Source organism: Dipodomys merriami, unplaced genomic scaffold, assembly GCF_024711535.1.
Source record: "Dipodomys merriami isolate MVZ:Mamm:240054 unplaced genomic scaffold, mDipMer1.0.p SCAF_48, whole genome shotgun sequence".
Classification (NCBI taxonomy): Eukaryota; Metazoa; Chordata; class Mammalia; order Rodentia; family Heteromyidae; genus Dipodomys; species Dipodomys merriami.
The window spans coordinates 5,086,099-5,103,805 of record NW_027206046.1 but is presented as its reverse complement, the minus strand read 5'-3'; the positions used below and the strand labels follow the sequence as shown (position 1 = coordinate 5,103,805).

Genomic DNA, 17,707 nt, shown 5'->3' with positions numbered 1-17,707 from the left:
ACAGAAAGGGAAGAAATGACTTTTTCACATGGTTCAGTCTGAGATCACTCTGCTAGTATGCTTAGTTCTGGTCAGGACCCAATACCCAGCTTGAAGAATACTCTCTTCTTGATGTGGCAAGACCCAGCAAATGACAGAGAAAGCATGTGAGCAAGAAAATCAACTGTTGAGTCCTTTCATATAAGGGCACAAATTCCATCAGGGGGTTCCACCCTCATGACGTCATGTGAGCCTAATTACCCCTTCAAAGTGCCTTACCCTGGAGACCAGGACTGTGAGTGGAATTGGAGGAGGGAGAAGGTACATAGTTCAGTCAGCTACAGCAGGATTTCTTGGGGGCGGGAATCCAGAGCTACAGATACTTCAAAGCAGGAGGTAACTTGGTGGTTGTGGTGATGGTTGGGGGTGGTTGGATGTCAGGCCTCTACTGGCAGAGAAGGCTTTTCAGGTTATCAGGGATTTCTGCTGAACCCTCTGGGGTGGGGTGAGCTGACTAATGGAGTTTCTCCATCATCTGTATAACATAAAGCCATGACAAGTTGAAGGGCTCCCTAAAGGGAAGGCATGTGGGAGTGTGTATTTGTGTGTGTGTAGGTAAACACCTGCCCGTACCTCCCTGAGAGTTCTTTGGCAGGTGAAAGAGAAGGGATTGTTGCCAAGTCACATTTTGCCCATGTCACTGCTTGGCCTGAGGCAGCCTCTCTCTCTCTCTCTCTCTCTCTCTCTCTCTCTCTCTCTCTCTCTCTCTCTCTCTCTCTCTCTCTCTCTCTCTCTTTCTCTCTCTCTCCTTCACTCCCTCTCTCTCTCTCAGCCACCTGCTTTGAATACCTGAATGACATTTGTCTTTTGTGTGGCATGTCATGACAGAAATTACCTTGGTTCATTAGTCATGTTTTTACAAGTTTGGGATGGCTTGGAAAACAACAACAAGAACAACCAAAAGAAAATGTTTGCCCCAAACGATGATGACATGGCCATCACGTCTTACCGACCGACTGTCCCTCACCAACAGTTGTTGTTCCTGGCTTCCCTGTCTTGGAGTTTGGAAATATTTATGAGTCAACAATGGTGCCTTTTAATAAAGCTTGGCAGCCTCTTTGCAGCTACACTGGCATCTCAGTTTGATTTCACATAGCGACACTGGGTGGGGACAAAGCTTGCTGTTGTGCTTGCATCTTTTTCCACTTTCTCTTGGATGCTGTGGGTCAGGCAGGGTCATTCTGTAACCTCTCCCCAGATTACTTGAGAATTAGAAATGGGAAGCTCTTGTACGTTGGGGGCTCAGCTTCTTACATTATTTCTGAGCTGTTGACGTCACACATTGATTGTCCAAAGAAGATGATGGTCTGGTTGTCATGGGTTTTCAGTGCCTTTGGGAGTGAGCATCTTCTGCCTCAGAGACTTGATGAAGAAAGTCAAGCTAGTGCATGCCTTGAATGGGATTGGACCATCTTTAGGTGCCCTGATGTATAAACCCAGCAGCAGTTCTTCCTTTCTGTCCCCTTCCCACTTCTGTCATTCTCTCTGGTAACTACTAGACACAGGGGTGGGGGTAAGCATTCTGCTGATACTCCTGGAGCAGGCTATAATTGGAAAGTGAGACTCCAGTTGTTGGTGGTTTGGTTTTGGTTTTGGTTTTGTGTGGGTCCTGGGACTTGACTTAAGGGCCTGGGCACTGTTCCTGAGTTTCTCTGTGCTCAAGGCTAGCACTCTACCACTCGAGCCACAGCTCTGCTTCCAGCTTTTTGTGAGTAGTTTATTGGAGATAAGAATCTCATGGACTTTCCTGCTTGGGCTAGCTTTGAACTGCAATCCTCCAAGCTCAGCCTCCTGAGTAGCTAGGATTATAGGTGTGAGCCACTGGTGCCAGCTTTCAGTGGTTTGTTTTGTTTTTTAATAAAGTGAAATAGAGAGCAAAGCAATCTGCCTTTCCTTCCTCATAGGGATGAAATTAATAGGATAGTGAAATATAAAGTGGCCTTATTTAAAATGATGAAGTAGTTGGACACTGATGGCTCCTGTCTGTAATCTTAGTTACTCAGGAAGCTGAAGTCTGAGGATTGTGGACAGACATATTTAAAAGACTCTTGCTAGGTTCTGGTGGATCATGCCTATAATCCTAGCTCCTCAGGAGGCTGAGATCTGAGGGTTGTGGTTCAAAGCTAGCTGGGCAGGAAAGTCCACAAGACTCTTATCTTCAATACTGTGGCACAAATGGTAGAGTGTTCACCTTGAGCTGAGGAGCTGAGTTACAGCATCCAGACCCAGAGTTCACACCCTACGACCTCCCTAAAATAAATAATTAAAAATAAAATAAAACACTCTTTTCTCCAAACAACTAGCAAAATGCCAAATGTGGAAGTGTGGCTCAAGTGGTACAGCTCAAACTTTGAGTGAAAAAAAAACAAAACAAGCAAGAATGTAAGGCCCTGAGTTCCGTTCCTGGCACTGGCACAAAAATAAAATTAAATGGTGCAGTGTATACTTATACACTATTTTTCAAAATCCTGACTATCCTATGAAATTTATTTTCAGTAGAGAAAAATTTGCTAGAGCTTGGGATAGGAATGTGTGCACATGTGTGTATGTGAGAATAGAATATGACAGAGCACAGGTATGCTAGTCTAGTTAAGGCTGAGTCTGGGGCTTTTTAGTTTAACAGTACAATAGTGGTCCAGCCTATACTTGTCTTCTGGGCCTGACAGTATAAGTGGTTGGCTGAGCTGAATCTTAGTAGGTGACCCAGGGCATGCTTAGGAGCTTCTGTTTGGTTGATTGTGTTTTTCATGCTCCCCATAGTTCTGTTCTAGGGTGCATCCTTCAGATCATAACTGACTAGGATCATTCACCTCTCTCAAGTCCTAAAATCTAGACAGACCTGAAAGGCCATTGCTTTTACTCAATTTGTCTTTTACTTTCTGTCAGACTGAGAGGAGTTTTTGTTTTCAGGGATGGGGAGCTTTTTTTTCTTCTGCAGAGACCATTTGGTATGTGATATTAGCTGCTAGTGATGTTTATGTTGCTATGAAGAAAAATCTCTTAGATTTGTTGAATTTTGAATCCTGCTGCTATTGCCTTGGCTAGACCACGTGGTTTTTCAGGCGTGATGTTTCCTACCTCCGCTTAAGAGATCATTTTCATCACATATTTCTCAGCAGTAATGTTCCTGTCCCCTGTATCCATTGAAGGACATCAATATTGGTTAGGACCCAGCATTGTCTCTTAGGGACTGTGATGAGGAAAGTGAACGCCCCTGAGAGCCATGTGTCCCAGTTGGGTTTCATCTTCCAGAAGTGTGGAATGTGTTTGGAGCTTACCTGGATGACTGACCACATGACTGTGTGTGTGTACAGAGGCAGGGATTCTCTGTAAAAATACTCCCAAGTCACCATCCTCATGTTGCTTTGCCTGCTTTTGGATTCTATGTGATTTGCCGCCTGTCTTCTGGCTTCTGGTTGCAGGGTTTACCATGTTGTTGCACGATCTGTCCACGTTGCTATGCAAGCTATAGGTCTGTCACTGTCATGTGGCCTACATAAATTCTATTCCTATTATTTCTCTGAACTTGGGTATATCTAGGTAGCTTGCACAGACTTTTGGCTCTAATGCATAGCTGATATAAATTATCTTACAGATTCGTCTTGATACACGAGGAGGCATTTCAAAGATATTGGCTTTGCTTTCCTTAGGGCATTCATTTACTGAGTAAATCGTTACTAAGATTCCACTGTGGGCCAAGCTCTGCCCAAGGCATTGGAGTAACCTCAGGAACAAGACATACAGATTCTGGGATGGGGGTGTAGGGAGGGGGCGGAGAGGAGTGAAGACAGTTGTTCAGGATGGATCTATCTCTAAATAAAGACTGGCATTTAAACAAAAACCTACAGGCTGAGAGCATGCAGCCAGGTAAGAGGCCTATGGAGGACACCATGCAGGATGAAGAACATGTACAGAGTTCTGTCAGAGCTGAGAGTGGCCTGGTCAGCACAGAGAAGTCCAGGCTAACTGAAGTAATGGCTCGGGACATTGAACTTTTCTTTGTTGCAGTGGAGGACTTTTCTTTGTAGCTGTAGCTGTTTCTGAGGGCAGGAAAAAGAGCTCCCGCATCAACCCCAATTTCCAATAGCCTCCAGGAGATGACCAGAAAGCATGATGGGAAGGTACTGTCCACAGCTGGCCCTCATTGGGCCTGCCCAATGGTCCATGGGCTGTGCGTTTACAGAAGCTAGCTGGATATGCTGTTAGGGAGTAGATTTTAGAAAACAGAACTGCCGTTTGGGTTCCTGGTTTATAGCCAGTGACTCATCTCCCTTAGGCCATAAGGGTCCACATTCTCAGGCTTAAAAGTTTGCCAGTCCTGGATGTCAAAGCAGTGTCATGTCCCAGGAAGGCTTAGCCAGAGGGGACACCCTGTTTTCAGAAGGGTGTGTGTGTGTGTGGTGGTGGGGGGGGGGGGGATAAGGGGCGTGCTGTAAGCTGAATCTTGAGAGGAAATGGCCCTGAGCTGTGGGTGGGGCTTTTGCCAGCTGGTTCTGGCCTGGCTTCCAGAAGATCAAGTTGAAAGCCAGCCTGGTGTTAGGATCTGGTGGGAAATGGGAACCACATGGAGACAGGAGGCTGGACAGCATCCTCTGGAGATTCCTCTTTTCCTCTTGCCTGGTCTGTGTCTCATTTGTAATTAAAATGCTCTCCTTGGGAGATTTTCTAGCTCTGGTGAAAATCTCTTCCTGACCACAGAGCAGCAGCTCCCCTCCCCCTACCCCCATAGAAGGATGTGGAAGGAGACACTCCAACAACTACACACTCCCAAAACCTTCCCCTTTGTTGCACAGGTCAGCAGGAGGCTGCAGTACAAGAGCCTCATGGCCAGTTGGAGTATTTATGCCCATTCTGGGTAGGGGGTGCCTCTTGCATCTCCCCAGCCTTCTGGCTCTGGCATCCCTTCTCTGAACCTCTATTGATGGCTTCCTAGTGTTTCTTTCGACCCTCCAGTTTTTATTAGTGAGTTCGGAAGATAAAAGGCTCTTCTGTATTCAATAACCTTAAAACTACCCCTACTATGGATCAAGGCCAGCCACCCACTGTCTTCCCCTCTCCCTGACCCCACCTTCCCTGGGGTGGGTGGGAGCTGAGGAGTTGGTTATCCCTGCTGCCTCTTCCCTTCCTCTGTCTTCTGCAAAAGTCAAGTTCTACTTCTTGGGTATGGATGCTGTTAACTTAGGTGTCTTCTGAGCAGGATGGCAGCCTCATTCTAGTGTCCTACTAGTTGCAGTGTAGGTAAGGCTTGCTTCTCACCAATTTGGCACTGTGGCCACTCCTAGCTGTTGAATGTAAGAAAGCCTTCCAAGTTTTCTTTCTTGATAGTTCCGGATTTTCTCACACAGAGCTTGGTTTCCTAACACCACTTAACATGTAGGTGTGAACTGGTAGCAAAATAAAGCCAAATTCCAGGACAGTTTGTCACCAGGAAGGCTCCTTTGGTTCTTGTTACTGGTTTCTACTGTGAGTTGGATCTACATGAAAAGTTGATCAAAGAGTTGATCCTGGCCCTTGCTTTGTAAGCTGCAATTAGCCAGAAGAGTTTCACAGGCTGCTAGCTAGGCTACCCAGGCAATGAGTAGAAGTTTGGTGTGATGGAGGATCACATCAATACATCTGTCTGTCTGTCTGTATGTCTGTCTGTCTGTCTGTCTGTCTAGCTATCTATCCATCTGCCTATTTATGTGTTTTCCAGGCCTAAGTTCTGTCCTTGAGCTATTTTTGTTGTTGTTGTTTTTTTACTTTTGTTAGTTGTGGGGCCTGAACTCTGGGCCTGGATGCTATCCCTCAGCTCTTCAGTTCAAGGATAGCGCTCTACCACTTGAGCCACAGTACCACTTCCGGCTTTTTCTGCTTATGTGGTGCTGAGGAATAGAACCCAGGGCCTAATGCATGCAAGGCAAGCACTCTACCACTGAGCCACCTTCCCCTCCCCCCCTTTTTTTTTTTGCTCAAGGCTGGTGCTTTAACCTCTTGAGCCACAATGCCACTTCTGGCTTTTGGTGGGTTATTGGAAGTGAGAATCCTACGGACTTTTCCTGACTGGGCTGAACCCTGATCCTCAAATCTTAGCCTCCTCTGGGTCATTAGGATTACAGGCATGAGCCACCAAGTGCCTGGCTACATTTATCCTTGTTAATATTAGCCACCAGCCCTGAACATCCTTGGAAAATCTGATGGGATGCTCATTTTGAATGCAAATTCTTTGCATGGTTAGGAGGAAAATGCAATGGTTCTGGCTTCTTGCACTCACTTTGCATTTTTGCCATTCCTTCTGATGGGTGTGTGTGTGGCGGGGGGGGGGGGGGGGTGGGTGGGTGGGGGGGAACTCATGACTAAATCTCTCAGGGTTTTTATTATGATTTGGGGTTTGAACTTACTGAGAGGCAGCCTTATCCTCAGGGATATGAACTCTCTGGCCAGCTGCCAGCATGTGGGTACTTGTGAGAGTTTTTCCACTAGTTCCCTGCAAACTCCCCCCACCCACCCACCCCAATGACCTTTGGGTTCTTTCGTTTGCCTTGAGGATGAGGAATATACTCAGTAATTTAAAATAAATGAAATGTGTTAAGACCTTTAGGCTCATTACTTAGCATTAGGCAAGTATACTGTTTTTGTTTAGCCTTTGCAAGTTCCTCTGATTCCTCTCTGTTGGGAGTCTCTTCACTTTAGCCTAGCTGCTGTTGCAACTGGACATCTTGAGAAAGGCACAATAGATGGCAGAGCTCCTGGGTAGCATGGCTGGCTCAAGGTATAATGATAAATCTTCAAGGTGATTTAAAAAGTTAGTCTCCCCGACTAAGTCTGGCATGTTGCACTCCTTTTTCTGAGAATCTGACTAGTGAAACATCTGTTATATTCTGTGGCTATGGAGACTATGGAGTTGTATGTGGAGGGAGTCAGCAGTTTGTGTTTCATTTCTATGGCCTGTGGAGTCACCCAGGACTGTTTTGGTGGGTGATGATGCAGAAGAAACAAGCTATTCTGATTGTTGGCCCTCTGTCCAGTACAAATGTAATAGGGGAGGGGCTGGGAAGGTGGCTCAGTAGTGAGGTCCTGGGTTCTATTCCTCAGCACCACATAAGCAGAAAAAGCCGGAAGTGGCGCTGTGGCTCAAGTGGTAGAGCGCTAGCCTTGAGCTGAAGAGCTGAGGGACAGCGCCCAGGCCCAGAGTTTAAGTCCCATGACCAATCAAAAACAAACAAACAAACAACCCCCCCCCCCAAATATAATAGGGGAAAGTGCCCCCTTATGAGACAATAGCTCTAGACCTTTGCTATTACTGGAAGACTCCAGAGTTAGTGGTGGAATCTGGTAGTTGCAAAACCACCAAAACAGGCTAACCTCTCTGTCCGGCTGGTAGGAAAAGCCAGATGGTATGTTCAGACCATATAGGCCACTTGAAGGAAGAATTAGAACTTACAACTTTGGCCTAGTCTTCTTCTTGCCACTTTTGTTTTAGATTGGGGTTTCTTACCTCTGGCTTGATTGAAAATTTTACTCAGATCATTCTTGGCTATGTAGGCCATCCTGTGCATTGTGTGATGCTGCTAAACATCTACCCATTGGTTGCCATTGACACATCTGACCCTTTTAGTAATAGCCAAAAATGTCCACAATTGTCAGTTGTCCCCAGAGGGGGAAAATTGCTCCTCATTGAGAACCATAGTATTAGATGTAGATGACATTCCTTGGAATTCCTAAACACAGCTTTAATAGTAGCATGGTCCCTTCCCCCTTTTGCATTGGAATGTAAAATACACAGCTAAAATATTTAGTAATAACAGTAGCTCTTACAGGTGCTCATACTGGCTCAGAGGCTATTTATAGGAAATTTAGTCAACATAGTTCTCAGCTAAACTGTGTGTTGTTTTCCCTTGAGTAGATTTCGTCTTGGTTTTGCTTTTAGTCCTTCTTTTCAGATCTTTGGATGGTGGTCATACAGATTGTTTAGAGTTTAAATCTGGGTCATCCCCCAAAATGTAAAGACTTGTTCAACAAGCTCTAAGTTGTAAAGGCCTACTAGAAGGAAGTGATGTCATTATATGTGTGTCTTCAAAGTAGATATTAGAACCTTGGTGTCTCTTGCTTGTGCGCTCTCTCACTCTCTCTGTTTCTGTCTGTCTCTCTAGGCTGGTATTGGGGCTTGCATTAAGGGCATGTCACTTACCTTTGGCTTTTTTGCTAGAGACTCTCTACTTGTGCCACAGCTCAATTTCTTTCTGCTGGTTAATTGAGAGTTAAGAGTCTGCCCAGGCTGGCTTTGGACTTCAATCCTCCTCAGTTCTCATCTCTTGAGTGGCTAGTATTACAGGCCAAGTCACCAGCACGTGGCTGGTCCTTCTCTTTCTCTTTGATTCCTGGCCACCAAGGAGTAGACAAATTTGCTCTAACATGTTCTCCCCACCATGAGGTACTGCAAAGCAATAGGACCAAGTGACTATGGACTGACTCCCCTGAAACCATGAGCCAAGATAAACCTTTCTTCCTTGTAACACATTTATCTTAGGCATTTTGTCACAACAATGGAAGGCTGACTTCCAAGCTGGCTCCATCGATATATCTCCACTTGTACTTTTAATTTAAGCAAATGAGTGTGAGTTGGGGTTGTATAGGGTGGGTAGGGGAGAAATCAAAATGCTCCAAAGGCTAAGATGTTTCTGGCACTCTGAATCAAGCTTGGAAGAGGATGCTTATCAACTTAAACCTTCCTCAATGGAGAGAGGATATGTGGGCAGATTTTAAGGTTGACCATGACCTTATGAATTAAGGAGTGACTCTGAGGCTAAAAGTCCTGGATTTATTTTTCCTCCTGTACCTGCACCTACCTTCTTGGGTAAGTCACCAAATACATTTGGACAGTATGAGTCTTCTCCCTACAAAGTATAACTGAGCCTGAATTGCTAATATATGGACAGAGGTGAAGAACTGAGTGGTAAGCCTGGCTTTATGAAACCAGAAAAAGCCTACCTTAATTTTACATGGAATATGGAAGACAGCCCATTTTAGTATGTCCATAAGCACGCAAATACTGAACAAGTTCAAAATTGGCATGTTATGAACTTAATTTAGAACACAGAATTCTATGAATGAAATGAAAGAGGCTCATGCTTGCTATGAATGGTTTTCCAGTGCCAGATGCCTGTTGCTTTGTCCTTCCTAGAAATTCTAATGGGGGGCGGGGGCGGGGGAGTCTTTGTAAGAATCCTTGGAGTGTGGGACACCCAAAGTCCTTCTGTATCTAAAATTTCTGGTTGGAACAAAACCCTTCCTTCCTTCCTTCCTTCCTTCCTTCCTTCCTTCCTTCCTTCCTTCCTTCCTTCCTTCCTTCCTTCCTTCTTTCCTTCCTTCCTTCCTTTCTCTCTCTCTCTTTCTCTCTCTCTCTCTTTTTCTCTTTTTTTCCATTCCCTCCCTCTTTCTCTCTCTCTCCTTCCTTTTTCCCTCCTTCCCTTCCTTCCTCCCTCTTGGCCTCCCTCCCTCTTTTTTTCTCTCTCCCTCTCTCTCTCGTTCTTTCTTTCTTTCTTTCTTTCTTTCTTTCTTTCTTTCTTTCTTTCTTTCTTTCTTTCTTTCTTTCTTTCTTTCGTTTCTCTGTTTCTCGTTGCCTCTCTCTCTCCCTCCCTCCCTCCCTCCCTCCCTCCCTCCCTTCCTTCCTTCCTTCCTTCCTTCCTTCCTTCCTTCCTTCCTTCCTTCCTTCCTTCTTTCCTTCTTCTCTCGCTCCCTCTCTATCTCTCTTTCTTTCTTCCTTTTTTTGTGTAGAATTTTGAATAAGTTCATACACCTGTCAACAACAAAGGTCTTAGGAAGAAGGGAGAGAAGTCGTAATACTGTCTTGTCTTAGGAATCTAGTCTTTGATATTCTGGGATGTGAGCTCAGAACCAGAAGATTAGAACCTGATCTTGGTGTGGTACCCTCAGGGTTATGTGGTGCGACTTCAGTTTACCTAACCTAAGAAATGTGCTGTGAAATTAGCTCGCTGGTTTAAATGTCTTTGAAATGCCTCTAGCATTGTGACAAGAGGGTGACAATTGTGGACGCTACATTTAGTGACATTGCCCTCACAAGATATTTACTTAGCTGGGCAAAGTTAGGGTGGTGAGAAACTGCATTTAGTCAGTATCTGTTTCTGACATTATTTAATGCTACAGAAAAAGGGCTATCTTTTGATGTTGCTGTTTATGTTAGAAGCCAACATCAAGCCAAGTGCCAGTGGCTCATACTTGTAATCCTAGCTACTCAGGAGGCTGAGATGTGAGGATCAAGGTTGTAAGCAGCTAGGGCAGACAAATCTGAGAGATGCTTTATCACCATTTAACCAGTAAAGGGCCAGAACTGGTGGTGTGGTAGGATACCAGCCATGAGTGAAAAAACTAAGCAAGAGTACAAGGCTCTCAGTTCAAGCACCAGTACCGGCACACAAAAAAGGAAACCAGCTGGGTACACAGGTGGCTCACACCTGTAATCCTAGCTACTCAGGAGACTGAGATCTGATGATCATGGTTCAAAGCCAGCTTGGGCAGGAAAGTCTGTGAGACGCTTATCTCCAAAAAACCACCAGAAAACTGGAAGTTGTGCTGTGGCTAACGTGGTAGGTAGAGTGCTAACCTCGAGCTGAAGAGCTGAGGGACAGTGTCAAGGTGGAATTCAAGCCCCACAACAGAAAAAAAGAAAGGAAACCAGTATCAATCAAAGTGACAGTCAGTGTTAGAATAGTGCTGGCTGTCTTATTAGGAGAACAGAGCCCAGGGCCTGGCATACTAGCAAAAGAACATCTATAGAACATAGTAGTCTAAGGAAAGGACTACGGTGATTGTCAACAATCACATTTTGTGAAGCAACTTTACTGTATGACCTAAGAGAGCATTTATAATGTTTTCATAAAAGCAGGAGTAGGTGGTAGTGGAGGGAGGTGGGGGTGGTTTCTTTGTCTTTTCTTGGCATGTAATTGAAGCAGAGCTTGGAGCAAATGAGAAACATTTGTGTGATGGGGAAAATTTTTCCAGGGTCTTCTCGAATGAAGTCAAATATTGCTTCCTTATTTTACTTAGAGTTGGGAAGCAGACTTTGCATCTGAGAGGCTTGTTTAGAAATATTGCTGTCCTTATCCAATCCTTAAGCAAATGCAATCTGTGACCTGGGACAACTGTTTCTAACATATAATGCACACAATGAATTAAGAGTTGGTCTGGTTTCAGATGGCTTTATAAATTCAGTTCCTTTCACCTTGCTACTTACCCAGCAGCTGTTCTTCATAAGGGAAGTGTGCCCTGTGCATTCGGAAGTCCTGAACTTTTGAAACTGGTCCCAGAGGAGGCCTGGAGTTGGTAGAGGAAGTTAGTTGTTTGGTCTTTGGGAACTGGAGCCTAGACCGATGGACCAATAGGAGATCTGGTGTTGTTGGGCATGGAAGGAAGGCCACCTCTTGTTCAGGTTGCCCATACATTTGATTTGCTTCTAGAACTGGTTCTTTTTTTTTTTTTTTTTTTTTTTTTTTTGGGTCTGGTCGTGGGACCTGAACTCTGGGCCTGGGCACTGTCCCTCAGCTCTTCAGCTCAAGGCTAGCGCTCTACCACTTGAGCCAGAGCACCACTTCCGGCTTTTTTCTTTTTTTGCTTATGTGGTGCTAAGGAATCGAACCCAGGGCCTCGAGCGTGCAAGGCAAGCACTCTACCACTGAGCCACCTTCCCAGCCCTAGAACTGGTTCTTTGAGAGCATCCTTGAAGCACTAAGCACTATCTTATAAGCTAATGGAGACCTAGTCATCTAGTGAGGATTATGTTGGATGCTCTGTAGGGTACCAGGGCAGGGAGGGGCACCTCTGGCCCCAAGAAATGTATTCAGTGAAAATCATTTTTTTTAAAGGTAAACAGAGCTGTTTATTTGAAAGTAAAAGGAAAGCCATGAAGGAAAGTAGCAAGACTCTCCATTCTGACCTCCATTTTCTTCCCCAACCTGGAATGGCTTTTGCTCATTACCTGCCACATTCCCTACATAAGGAATAGGTTTCTCCATTCCCTCAGCTTTCCCCATTACCAATATCCAGGGTTCTGGCCTGTACAAGGGAAGGGAAAGGGTGGGGTTTCCTTGAAGGAACTCCTAGAGAGAGATAAAGAACAAAGGGCCTGGTCCAGCATGTGAAGTGCAGGGGATTATGGGTGAACTACTCTGGGGCAGGACATGGGGTGACTGCCCTATCGAGGGAGGAGATTCCAAAGAATAGGACTGTTCATTTGTTTTAAAATCTGCCTTCACATGGGACCAGGAGCATCTTTCATGCAGAATGACCTCAGAGTAGGCAAGGATTTGGGGGTTTGTTGTCTGCTGCCTTTACTAGTATGCTGCAGGACAGAGGACAGGGGCTTTTTATGTTGTAGGAGTTATTCCAGTGACCTTTCACCCATAGGTGTCAAGTATTGTCTATATAAAGTAAATTAATGCCCTGGACTAAAGAAAATTATATCAAGGGCTATTGAGCTTGTGTGTGAGTGTGTGTGTGTGTGTGTGTGTGTGTGTGTGTGTGTGTGTGTGTGTGTGTGTTATTGGGAATTGAACTCAGGATTTCATGATTGCTAAACAGCACTCTACCACTTGAGCAGCACCACCTGCAGACTATTAAGGCATTTTTTTTTTTTGGTCTTGATAGATCCTTTCTAAGAATAGAACAGGACAGTTACTATTGTGTATAGGAATGTGTACACAGACTTTTAGACTCTAAATGGTGACTTCTAGAGTTAGGTACGGTGTTTCAAACCTGTAATCCCAGCTTCTTAAGACTATCTCAATAGAAAAAGCTGGCTAGGGTGATACATGTCTGCCATTCTAGCTTTACAGGAGGCATAAATAAAGGATCTGCAGTTCAAGTCAGTCCCAATTAAAAAAAAAAACACTGAAAAATAATTAAAGCTGAAGGGTTGGGGGGTAGGGGGTGGCTCAAGGCCCTGAGTTCAAGCATCAGTGCTACAAAAAAGAAAAGAAAAAAAAAAGGACCTCCTTTAACCCTTAGCATGGTAGAAGCCAGTTGTGTTGTAAATACATGGAGTAGGGCTATTTACCAAGGCCTTATGCATGCACATCCTCTATTTCCATCCTTTGTGTTCTTAGCCCCCATCTCTGTACCTGACCTCTGTCAGGGTCAACACGCACCATGCAGTCTGTAGCACATGGCCTTCTCTACCTGTGTTCTGACCTTTGTGATGAGCTCACTATGCTAAACTAAGGTTTAACGTAGTCCAGCATCACAGACACTGGGCTTGCTTTTGGAAAGTCCGCTTTCCTTTCCAGTCCTGGCCTGGGCTCCCAACAGATGTGGTGACTGAGGCCTGCATACAGCCCAGGGGCTTGCTCCTCAATGAGAACACCAGCCCCCTCTTTGGCACAAGAGCAGGGGTCACAGGGTTGTCTGGGTTAAAGATCAAAGAGCCACCTCTGGAGTCTGTTTCCTGGCTTGGCTGTTGCCCCTCCCCCCTCCTCCTTCACCCCTGGGTCCTCGAGGGTGGAAATAGTGATGCTATCTGTGAGGGAACCCTCCAAATGTGAGAGACACCCCCATATGCACAGGCTCAGTGGAAAGGCTGTGAGATCATTTTGTTCCCACATTAGTTGTTGTAACTCTTTGTCCATGCAGTTGGCAGCCCTTTCTTTTCCTGAGCTTTTGGCAATGGTTTCCCCATAAAGCTATTGTTCTGAGTTCATCACGAAGGATCGTGTGTGTGTGTGTGTGTGTGTGTGTGTGTGTGTGTGTGTGTGTGTGTGTGTGTGTGTGTGTGTGTGTGTGTGTGTATGTTCTTGTTGTTTTTTTTTCAGTGCTGGAATTTGAACTCCAGGGTCTCACACTTGCTGGGCAGGTGTTCTACCACTTAAAACACGCCCCCCCTCCATCCCAGCCAGTTTTGCTTAAGTTTTTCAGTAGGGTCTCCCTTCTATTTACATTTCCTACATAGCTGTAATGATAAGCATGTGCCAGTTGGTTTGAGATGGCTTCTTGCAAACTTCTTACCCAAGCTGGCTTTGGACCATCATGATCCTCCCAATCTTCATCTGCCAAGTAGCAGGGATTACAGGCATGAGCCACTATGTCTGGCTGCTTTTGCACTGTTTACAGAGCTGACTTAGAAGTAGAAGAGACTCTTAGCAAGAGGTGAGGCATTATTGTGCTATTGTGCTTGAGGATGAGTTGGGAGTATCTAAAACTGGGTTAAGATGTTAGTGGGTCAGTTTTTGGTTGTTAACACCTGTGACGGTCTTCCCATACAATTCATGTGTGGAAATGTAATCCCTGTGCAATAGTGTTGGGAGGTGGGACCTAATTAGAGGTGATTAGGACCTGAGGGCTGTGCTGTCATATATGCGTGGATGTCATTGTCATGAGTGGATTAGTTACCTTGAGAGTGGGTTTTGTTGTCAGAGTGAGTTCAAACCCTTACTCTCTTGCCTTGTGTTGCTCTTCTTCCTTCTGCATGGGATGACAATGTGTGAGATTTCCCAGTCTCCAGAATCATAAGAAATGAATCTCTGTTGTAAGTTTCTCTGTCATAGCAACACAAGAAGATGTAGGGATAGTGATGAAGGAATAAAAGTGAAGCTTTCTCTACTAATGAGAATATCAAAAGTCTTTGGGGACAAAATGCTTTTCCTCACTCTCTATTGGTCAGATGGTAGTGGGAGGAGTGGGAAGGGCTAGGAATTGAGACATAGTGGCCACATCTCTTTATCCTTTAACTGTTTTCTGGATGGTGTATACTGAACAATTTGGTGCATGAGCAGAATCTTATCAGGTATTTAGAGGTATAATGAGATGCTTGAGGGGAAGGAACAGGAAACTCCAGCCTCTGTACCCACTGAGGTATGATGCCTAGTATCCTGATTTCAGAAGTGTCTGGCTCTTAACCCACTTCTCAGCTGTCAGGATGACATAAGGAGGCCGCACCTGGTAACAGAATGTGCTGAAGGAAGTCTGTCTGCGGAGCATGTCAGAAGAAAGACCTTTTGGTCCACAGAAACTCAACACTGGCTCTTCTAAGACTGGCAGGCAGTACTGGAGGTCAGCATGGCATGAACACAGAGTGCAAGACTGTACCAGGGAGTGGACTTTTAAAAATGAAATTGTATTTATAGAAAGTGTCCCTGGAGCCAAGAACTTCGGACTGGTTCTTGTCAGGCCTGGCCTTTGACAAGCACTGGGATCACTTGGGTTTATTGGAGAGTTTTAAACTAGGACTGAGAACTCTGAGAATTGTGGAAGTCCCTATCCCTGACACAAATCTTTCTTTCTTTATGGTTATAAGTTTAAACGGTATATAACACTAGTGTCTCAAAACAAGCCTAGGGTCCTTTCTACTCAGGAGACTAAGATTTGAAGCCATCCCAGAGAGAAAAGTCCTTAAGATTCTTTTCTTTTCTTTTTTTTTTTTTTTTTTGTCAGTCATTGGACTTGAACTCTGGGCCTGGGCACTGTCCTTCAGCTCTTCAGCTCAAGGCTAGCGCTCTACCACTGGAGCCACAGTGCTACTTTCAGTTTTCTGGTGGTTAATTGGAGATAAAAAGTCTCATGCACATTCCTGCCGGGACTGGCTTTGAACTACGATCCTCAGATCTCAGCTTCCTGAGTAGCTAGGATTACAGGTGTGAGCCACAGGCGCAGGTTCCTTAAGATTCTTATCTCCAGTGAACTGGCAAGAAGCTAGAAATGGAGGTGTGACTCAAGTGGTAGCACACCAGCCTTGAGTGAAAAAGCCAAGTGAACACATGAGGCTTTAAGGTCAAATTCCACATACACAGACACAGACACAGGCACAGACACACACACACACACACACACACACACACACACACACACACACACACACACACACACACACACACACACACACACACACACACACACACACATACACACATACAGATGTATAGGTAGAGTTTAAAGCCAGCATAGTGGTGTGTGCCTGTAGCTTTCTATCTGGTCAGGAGTCTAAGACAAGACGATCAATTTTGAGGCCAGCCTCAAAAATATGGTGAGAATGCTTCTCCCCCCCCCCACACCAAATAAGAGTATAATGAATACAAAACAGAGCCCATATGAGGTTACAAATACCTTGCAAGTCTTTACCCTTTGCTCAGAGGTAACAAAATATTTTAATGTTTTAGTCTTTGCATTGTTTTTATTTTTCTTCCTGGTACTAGGATTTGACCATCAGGGCCCTATAGTCTTGTTTGCTTGTATCACATTCTACCACTTGAGCCATGTCTCTAGCCCTGCTTTTTGCTGGTTGTTTTGCAGATGGAGTGTTGGAGACTGCTGCCTAGGCTGTCTTTGAACTGTGATCTGTACTGTGATCCTTCAGACCTCAGCCTCCTGAGTAGCCACTGGCTAATCTTTGCTTCTTTTACATTTACACTATCTGTGTAAACAAGCAACGCGTCCTTTGGTTGTACCACTAATTATTATTATTATTGTAGTTTAAAAAAATTGAATGCCAAGCCCTACTCTAGCTGTATCAGGGGAAGGTCCCTGTTGCAGCTGTTAAGTGAGAACCCAGCAGTCCTGAGCAATGTCACCAGTAGGAGAACATCATACCTGCTTCAGGAAGCCATTCTCCTCAGTGCCCTTGTTCCCTTGTGTCGCTTGGCAAAGGGGGTTTCACTCCTAAGTCCCTACACAGAGGAGTTGTCAGGTTGAGAGAATTTAGGAGGAAAGCTCATTATAACATGATAATGTAGCAGAGATCATTAGCCTAAAGTGGCAAGAGAAATCTCAGAAGACTCATGAGCCCTTTCACTTTGAATGCATAGTTCTCTCTCCTTTTGGGTGAAATCGTCCTTTATATTTTCACAGGCGTTTGTAATGTTCCTTGCTCCTACCTAGGTCCCTTTCTTCCTCACTAAGAACAAAGAATATAATGAACATTATGATAGGGGTTTTGTTTTATTTATTTATTTATACTTATTTTTACCAGTACCAGAACTTGCATGCAGGGCCTTGAGTTTGCCTTGGCTCTTTCCATTCATAGCCAGTGATCTACCATTTGAACTACATCCCCATTTCTGGCTTTTGGTTGTTAATTGTAAAGTGTCATAGACTTCCTGCTCCGACTGGCTTTGAACAATGATCTTGGGATCTCAGTCTCCTGTGTAGCTGGAATTATAGGCATGAGCCACTGGTGCCTGGCTTTTAAAATTTTTTTACTAGGTCTCAGGGCTGTGGGAGATTCTGTGATATTTATGTGGTCTGCTGGTGTCTGTGTTGGCCTGTTGAGTTCAAGTGTCCTCTGTTGGAAGAGAAATGAGCAAAAACTACCCTGGGTAGTGGAACATAGAATCCTAGATCTGCTGTGGGTGTTCCAGCAGCCCTTTAGATTGTCTCTGAAACCTACATTTTCCTGCTTTTCTCTTGACCCAGCATAGCTAGAATGTAAAAACAGAGAAGAAAAAAAGTAGAATGGTTGCTGTAGTTTCAAAACAAATGACCTCACTGTCTAAATTCTTCTTTATGCAAAAGAAACCTTAACTTTTGCCTTATAAAAAATAATGGACTTTTGGGAAAAACAGGCCCAAATACCCATTTAGTGGAGGGATGGAAAGGTGGGGGGGGGGACAGATACATCAGCTGAAGCTGACACCCTAGAAACAGAACAGAACTCTGTTACACCCACTAAGATGTAATTGCCAAAGAG

At 44.7% G+C, this 17,707-nt stretch overlaps 1 protein-coding gene across 3 annotated transcripts in view; it reads left to right on the top strand.

Annotated features, from left to right (window-relative positions):
• Nucleotides 1-17,707, top strand: part of Tln2 (talin 2) — a 340,789-nt gene that overhangs the window by 47,502 nt on the left and 275,580 nt on the right. The gene's annotated exons all lie outside the window — the stretch shown is intronic.